Source organism: Jatropha curcas, chromosome 10 (genome assembly GCF_041381405.1).
Source record: "Jatropha curcas cultivar XTBG-Jc1 chromosome 10, XTBG_Jcur_1.0, whole genome shotgun sequence".
NCBI classification, from domain to species: Eukaryota; Viridiplantae; Streptophyta; class Magnoliopsida; order Malpighiales; family Euphorbiaceae; genus Jatropha; species Jatropha curcas.
Window position 1 is genome coordinate 10,482,807 of NC_143160.1, and position 9,207 is coordinate 10,492,013.

Genomic DNA, 9,207 nt, shown 5'->3' on the forward strand with positions numbered 1-9,207 from the left:
GTGTTACTATTGCTGAGCCCATCACTCTTTAGCCCATCACTATTCATGCATAGTACTATTTACAGTTTACGTATACTATTACTATTCCGTATACGGTCACTATTCACGTATACTACTAGTCACGTATATGGTTTCTGTTGGTGATAATATTCTGCACAAGTCAAAAATGGACGATAGAACAACAGACACAATGGTTAGACTCAACTCATCAAACTATGCAGTATGGAAGATATTAATGGAAGATCTTCTATGCTGCAAAGATCTCTTTGAAACGATTGAGTTGAAAGGAGTCAGGCCAACTTCAATAAATGAGACTGATTGGAAGTCAACTAATAGAAAAACAGTCGCAACTATCAGGCAGTCTGTTGAAATGAGCGTCATAAATCATATCGCTCATAAGAAAGATGCTTATTCAATCTAAAAGAAGTTGGAGGACATGTACGAGCAGAAGAATGCCCAGAACAAAGCTTCTTTTTTAATTAGAAAGCTTGTAAATCTAAAGTACAGAGATGGCGAAAGTGCTTCAGATCACTTGGGCAAATTCCAAGAAATTTTGAACCAACTGACGACGTCAAAAATAATGTTAGACTACCAGTGCAGGCACTATTTTTATTAAGTTCCTTGTCGGACAGTTGGGAGACGCTGATTGTCACGCTCAGTAATGTGTCAGAGGGGAATCTGACCTTAACCACAGTTAAAGAAAGTATTCTGAATAAAGACACTACACGTAAGGAGAATGGTATGAGTAGCAACTCAGATGCACTCATTACAGTTACAAAAAGGAGGGAGAGAAGCAAAACCAGATACCCCAAAATCTAGACAAACGTGACAATTCACAGAGAAGATCCAAGTCAAGAAAAGGTGTCACTTGTTATCATTGTGGAAAGCCCGGTCACATCCAAAGGCACTGCAGAAAGTGGAAGAAGGAACAAGCCAAAGAAAATGATGAGGAAAAGAAAGACGATACGGAGGTAGCTTCAGTAGCTGTTGATGTTGATGCAATCGGTGATGTGACATCCTACTAAATCGAGTCGTTGCATTTAGCGAGTCGAGTCGAGTCGGAACGAACTAGAACCCGGTTCGAGCCATAAAAATTAAATAAATAAAAGAATTGGACTTAATTGAATGAAACATAAAGATGTAGACTCAATTGAAATAAAAATATAAGGATTAGGACCTAATTGAAATAAAGTATAAAGTGTAGGTATTAAATGGTAAAATATTGAAAATTTAGGTACTATTTGGTAATTTTTTAAAATACTAGAAGATATATTTGGAGGTTACCCGAAAATTCCATTCACTTTACGTTCTCCATCTTCTCCTTTGTCTTCTTCTTTCTCTTTACCTTCTCTATCTTCTCCTAAATCTTCCTCCATTTTCTACCTTAACATTCAACCTTTCAAGCATCAAATTCAACCTATATCTCTATCCAAGTAAGTTGAATTTCTTGAATTATATAATTTTGCATAATTTAGTGAGATTTTGGATGATTAATAAGATGTTATTATGTATAGGAGAGGTGAGCTCAAAGTGAGAAGAAAAAGGAAGCTAAGAAGAATGTTTAAAGCTTTTTAGTTGAAGGTTTGGTATTTCTTTTAGTTTAACAAATTTTCTTGTATGAGAATATGTGTAGTGTGATGATAGTGATAAGATATATTGCTGAATGGTGAGTAATAGGTCTGAGAATGTTGATTAAGCATGGGATGCATTGAATAAATGAATTGGATATTGATTTCATGCTGAAACAGGTTTGTTGGAAAACTGACCAGTAATTTCAACCTAAATTTGAACCTGTTTACCGATGGAATTAGGAAGTGGTATAGAAGAGTTATTTGTTCCTTTATGTTTTAGTTGTCTATGAGCTTTGGAATCACCTAAATTGGACTTATAAATTGAAAGATATGCCCAAAATAGTACGAATTGTGCAGGTTGGAAATCAAAATCTGGGTGGACTGGAAGGTGTAACTTTAACTCAATATTTGACTACTTTACCAACATATTTCAGAGAGGTAATAGAATAAATATTTGTACCCTAATTTGTTAGCTAACCATAGAATTTAGAATCACCTAAATTGGCCTTATAATGTATAAAGCAACACCATGAGATAATATTTAGCATACAGGATGATATCAACATGACAGGACATAGGTTCAACCAGATTATAGCGTCTCGACTCGGTTCATTCAGGTTCACGGGTGGACCGGGAAGGGATGTTACAGGTGCTGGTAGTGCGTTGATTTCTCATGCTAGTCTCAGTGAGTGTTCCACTAGTCAACAATCTCTTTGGATTATTGACTCTGCATGTTCATATCATATTTCTTCAAAGAAGGAATATTTTTCATCACTTACCCTCTGATATTACAGCCATGTCAAGACTTTGAATGGCACATATGTGAAAAATTGCGGCATTGGAACAATATGCATCAAAACCAATGCTGGTTATGATCTCTGGTTGGAAGATGTGAGATACACTCCTACGGTAAATTTCAATCTGATCTCAGTTCATTGTCTTGATGAATTGGGTTATGCAAATCTGTTTGTCAACAGAACTTGGAAGCTTTCCAAAGGTAACCTAGTGTTCGGAAGAGGAAGAAAGTTCAACACCCTCTACTACACTCAGGCCAAAGTTTGCACAGGAGTGGTGAATGCAGTTGAAGATTCATCTGCTGAGTTGTAGCACAAATGACTTGGTCATTTGAGTGAGAAAGGAATGGAGATTCTCACCAAGAAGAAAATGCCTTTAAAAATATGCACTGATTGTTTGTCTGGTAAACAACATAGAGTTTCCTTTTAAAGATCCCCTTCTCCTTCTAGAAAGCCTGGTATTCTAGAATTGTTACACACTGATGTTTACTGAATGGGTGACAAATCCTTGAGTGGTTGCTCATATTACGTCAGCTTTATTGATGACCATTCTAGAAAGGTGTGGGCTTTACCATTAAATTCAAAAGACCAGGTGCTGGATATGTTTAAAGTCTTTCATGTCAGTGTCGAAAGACAAACGGGAAGAAAGTTGAAATGTGTTAGAGTTGATAATGGTGGTGAGTACAGAGGACCATTTGAGAAGTATTGCTCAGAACATGGCATCAGACTTCAGAAGACAGTTCCCAAAACTCCACAATAGAATGGAGTTGCAGAGAGAATGAACAAGACCATTATTGAAAGGGTTAGATGTATGCTCTCTCATGCCAAACTTCCGAAAACCTTTTGCGCTAAAGCAATGAGTACTGTAGTTTACTTGATCAACCTTTCACCTTCAACCTCCTTTAACGGAGATGTTTCAGAAAAGGTGTGGTCAGGGAAAAATATTTCTTATGATCATCTTAGAATATTTGGCTGCAGGGCTTTTGTTCATATTCCAAAAGATGAAAGATCCAAGCTTGATTCGAAGTCAAAACAGTGTATCTTTTTGGGTTATGGAAATGATAATCTTGGATATAGATTATGGGATCTAGTTGAAAAGAAGCTCATCAGAAGCAGAGATATAGTATTCCTGGAAGACCAAACCATTGAAGACTTTGAGAAAAATGAAAAGCCAAAGTCTATCAATGAGTTTCCTGTTAGTCTTGATGCAGAACCTCATGTAGAACCACAAAACGATGAAGAAGATGATGGTGAACTGTTCAGAATGATGCTGAACTAGCTCCAATAGAAGAACTGCCTGAATTGAGAAGATCTGCGAGAGGCAGGATACCTTCCTAGAAATATTCTACTAATGAGTATGACTTGTTGACTTAAGGGGGAGAACCAGAGAACTACCAGGAGGCAATGGAAGATTGTAAAAGGAATGAGTGGTGGAAAGCCATGCAAGATGAGATGGAGTCATTGCATGAGAACCGGACTTATGAGTTGGTGAAACTGCCTCAAGGTAAGAAGGCACTGAAAAACAAATGGGTGTTTAGGTTGAAGACTGAATAGAACAACTCATAGCCAAGGTACAAGGCAAGACTGGTTGTGAAGGGATTCGGTCAGAAGAAAGGAGTTGACTTTGAAGAAATTTTCTCACCCGTAGTTAAGATGTCTTCTATCAGAGTTGTACTCGGTTTAGTAGCTAGCTTGAATTTGGAGATCGAGCAGCTTGATGTAAAGATCGCTTTCGTCCATGGTGACTTAGAGGAGGAAATTTATATGGAGCAGCCATAAGGGTTTAGAGTCAAAGGCAAAGAACACTTGGTGTGTAAATTGCAGAAGAGCTTGTATGGCCTCAAACAAGCTCCCAGACAGTGGTACAAAAAGTTTGACTCTTTCATGGTAAATCACGGGTATTAGAAAACTACTTCTGATCATTGTGTATTTGCGGAAAAGTTTGTAGAAGGCGACTTTATTATTCTCTTGTTATATGTGGATGATATGCTTATTGTGGGCCAAGATGCTAAGAAAATTAAGAGCTTGAAAAAGGAACTTGGAAAATCCTTTGCCATGAATGATTTGGGATCAGCAAAACAGATTCTCGGAATGAAGATCTCCAAAGACAGGAAAAAGAGAAAGTTATGGCTATCTCAAGAGAAGTACATTGAGACAGTTCTCAGCAAATTCAATATGAGCAATGCGAAACCAGTTTGTACTCCACTTGCAGGTCATTTCAAATTAAGTCTCAATCAATGTCCTTCAAGTGAGAAAGAAAAAGAAGAACTGAAGAAGATTCCTAATGCATCCGTCGTTGGCAGCTTGATGTACGCCATGGTATGCACAGGACCGAATATTTCTTATGTTGTTGGTGTTGTTAGCCACTTTCTTTCAAATCCAGGTAAAGAACACTAGAATGCAGTGAAGTGGATTCTCAGGTATCTTAAGGGCACTTCCAAAATCTGCTTATGTTTTGGTGATAATAGACCTCTGTTAGATGGTTACACAAATGCAGATATGGGTGGTGATGTTGATTCGCGCAAATCAACTTCTGGATATCTGATGACCTTTGCAGGAGCAACAGTTTCTTGGCAATCAAAATTGCAAAAATGCATTGCACTCTCATCCACTGAGGCGGAATATATCGTCATTATAGAAGCTAGCAAAGAACTCTTGTGGATGAAGAAATTCCTACAAGAATTGGGTATAGAACAAGAGAAGTACATTCTGCTATGTGATAGTCAAAGCGCAATACATCACAGCAGGAATTCGACCTTTCATTCAAGGTCAAAGCACATTGATGTAAGGTATCATTAGATACGTGATGCGCTGGAGATGAAGTTATTTCATATTGAAAAGATTCACACTGATAATAATGGCGCTGATATGATGACTAAAGTTTTATCTACGGAGAAGCTTGTCACTTGCAGAAAGATAGCTGGTATGGCTAACGTCCCCACTTGAGTATGCAGGGGGAGATTTGTTGTGGCGGTACCCACTTAGTGGGACCCACATTTGAAAATAAATAAATAAATAAAAAGAGGAAGAGAAGAAGAAAACGTGGTGGGTCCCTCCGACATATGGGACCCACACAACTTGAAAATAAAAGAAGAGAAGAAAATTTTTTTCGGTGGATGCGATTTATTTTTCGGTGGACGCGTGATTAACACGTCCACCTCTCCTATAAATAGGAGATGATTCAATTCATTTTAGCACACCAACAAGAAGAATAAACACAGAAGAGAAAGAAAAATCTATGTTTGAGAGGGAGAAAGTTATCTAGTTTTAGGAAGGGTCCTAAAAATAGGGTAGGGAAAAGTAGTGAGGATAATTTGAGTGTTTTTGTTTTCGAAAAACACTTTTGAGTGTCACTATTTTGTATTATTCTCTTTGTGTACCTACTATTTTTAGTGGAAGAAATATTCGGAATTGGTCCGTGGACGTAGCCCTAAACAGTTAAGGATAAACAACGTAAATTTCTGTGTGTCATATTTTTATTTTTCCGTTGCATAATTATTCTCATAATTTTTATCACCGGGCCCTAACATATACTTATATATACAATATCTATAACTTTTTTTTTTTTTTGTGAAAAAAACTTCAATACATAGATATAGGTGGAGATAGAGAGAGATCGATGGAATGCAGTAGGTGGCTGGCGTTTTTTATCCGTGGTAAATCATAATAAAAAAGGGACATTTTAGTCTTTTTCATAAAAAATTAATATTGAAACTTTTAAGATAGAAGAATTAAAGGCCAAAAACATAATTTAATCCGCTGACATTTAAAAAAAAAAAAAATTGTGCTACTTTGAATTTTAAAATCAACTTTGTAGCAGTCAGAATTTTACTTTTTGTATCTCGTCACACTGGTAACAATAATTTATACAAAATTTTGATTTGATATGTGGTTACTAGAACTTTTAGAATAATAAATTTTTATGTTTTTTAACTATCCAATAAGTGTTTAATCAATTTAATTTTAGAAATTGAGGTGTTCAATAGGTTGATCAAAATATTTAATAGATGCAATTTTATAAATTGAAGTATTAAATAGATCAAAATGAGAGTTGAAGGTGCCATAAATAAAGTTTTTCATAACGAAGTACAGAAGTGATTTATATATTGGGCCAAGAATTAAATAGTTTAATAAATCCAAACTTTCTGGAAAAATCAATTATTAAGTTAAGATATAATAGTATCCTATTTAATACATAAAGCGTTTGAAACTCCCTCTATATTAACTAGTCATGTATCTGCGAGATGTGCAGACTGTATAATTTTATATTTTTAAAAATTAAATTGAATTTAATTTTGAAGAAAATTTTTATAATTTATATTTACGTTATTTTAATTTAAATAATTTGCATATTTAATTTTAATTAAAAAATAAAAAGTAAAATTATAAGGTTTTTTTTTTTTTAATTCTCAAGTAATGAACTGAAATATTAATTAGCATAAAAATATTTAATTTTCAAGTAAATTATTGTAATTCAACTGATAGAGTTAATTAATTATTTTTTTTCTCTTTAAAATTATCATATATTCAAATTAGGTAAATTATAAGAATATTTAATGAATTAAATATTTAGTGAATTGAAATTAATATTTTAATTGTATTTGTTAATGTAATTATTATTTAATCATTTTTCTTGATTATGACTCTATTATAATTTCATTAGTTTTTTTGATAGATAAAAACTATTTAATAAAAAATTCAATATTTATTCAATGCAAAAAATATTAATTATAATGAAATAATCCATTAAATTTATTAATTTGTAACTCCATCATCAAAAAAATTAATTTTTATTAAATGCAAAAGATTTAATTATACTATTTCCAGAATATTAGACCCCTCCCCTACACAAATTGGGATAATCCACCTGATAGATTTTTAAAATTCAATATTGATGGATCATCCATTAGAAAGTTAGGTCCTGTAGGAGTTGGTGGTGTTCTTAAAAACTCTCATGGTCAAGTGTTATGTATTTTCTGCAAATCAGTTAGTGTTGCAAACTCAAATGATGCAGAATTCTTGACAATCCTATAAGCAATTGAAATCTTCTTTTCGTTGCATTTGAATTTTTTTCCCTTTAATAGTTGAGTCTGATTCAAAGAATGCGATTGGATGGATATTGAACACAAACAATAGACCATGGCATTGGTGGAAAAAATTTAATAGATTGAATTGTTTGATCTCATCTTTGGTACACATTGTTTTTTGTCATGTTAAAAGAAGCAAGAATAATTTTGCATATGTGTTGGCTAAAAAAAGAGTTTGTGCATAAGGTGGCTTGGGTATGAGGAGTTTCTATTTAGTTTTTTTTCAATTATTTATTCTCTTATCTCAAGAAAAGTAATAGTTGTACCTTATGAATATTGTACTGTTTTGGTTCCAAGTTTTTTTACCTAATATTTTCGGACTAAGTTGGTTTGTTTGAGATGAACCTATTGACACCTTAAAATATTAAGTTTTCCTAGATTTATAAAAATCAATAAAATAATTAAATTGCCTATAAAAAAAAAACAATAGCTACTACTGGGCTTCCAATTAACACATTTCATCCACAAAATTTTTAACATACACAAAAATAAAAGAAAAAATTTCTGTAAGTCAACATCCACATTAATGAGTAATACTAGGACTCCAATGAACATAATACATCCACAAATACATAATATCCCATAAATTTCAACCAACAATTTTAACTCAACGAATATTCAAAACATATACAAAATTTAAAATACTACATCATACACTGTCAATTTATAAGAAGTATTAGAAAGAGGACACATAATTATGGTTATGCTTTCTTTTTTTTATTATTAAGTTTTATGTTTTTTATGTTATCTTTGGCTAATTGTGGTTATATACTAATTATATTCATATTTTAATTAGCATATTACTTTTTATGCTTGCTTATGCTAATTAGGGTTATGTACTGAGATGTATGGTTCATATTTTCCTTATTAAATTTTATGTTTTTTATGTTAAGATATATGCTAATTATACTTTCTATTATTAAGTTTTATATATTTTATGCTTCATATTTACCTTATTAATTTTTATGTTTTTTGTACTTCATATTTAATTATATGCTAATTATGCTTTCCATTATTAAATTTTATGCTTCATATTTGTCTTAATAATTATGTTTATTCTAAATTTTTTTTTTTTATAATTTTCCTAACTAAAAAGCTACTTACTACTTAACTTATAATTAAATGGAGAGAGAAAGAATTAACAAACCAGAGTTGCGATTGCTGAAGCAATTAGCCTGAAGAAATTAAATGGATGATGTACTATTAGTTTGGGCTATGATGGACATCATAGATAGAATTTAAGAATTATATTATTATAACCTTATATATATTTTTATGTAGAGTAGTTAGTAAAGGGTTTATTTTAATTGTTATTACGTTTGCTAGTTAATGTTGACAATTTGTTTATGTTGTTATGTAGTATCATTCTAATTCTAAATAGTTTTAAGCATAACATAAGAAAATGTATAAGAATTAGACAGAAAGATTTAATAGTATAACAGAAGCAAAATATAAAAAAAAATTAGTCTATTTTCAAAAATCTAAGGACGAACTAATTGTATTTTTCAAACTGCATAAACCATTGTAATTTTTCTCTGTAAAAAAATAATAAAATTGTAAAAATAAATATATACATATATTTATTAAAAAAATAAATTCATAAAAGAAAATTTTAACAAATGCTTGACTATCTATATCTATTTATTTTAAAAAATGATTTTTAAAAGAATACATCCAATCAAATTGTATAAAAATAAAAAATATATAATAAATTTGAAAAAGAAAAATTTTAAAAATTTTCAAAGTCTTGATTAT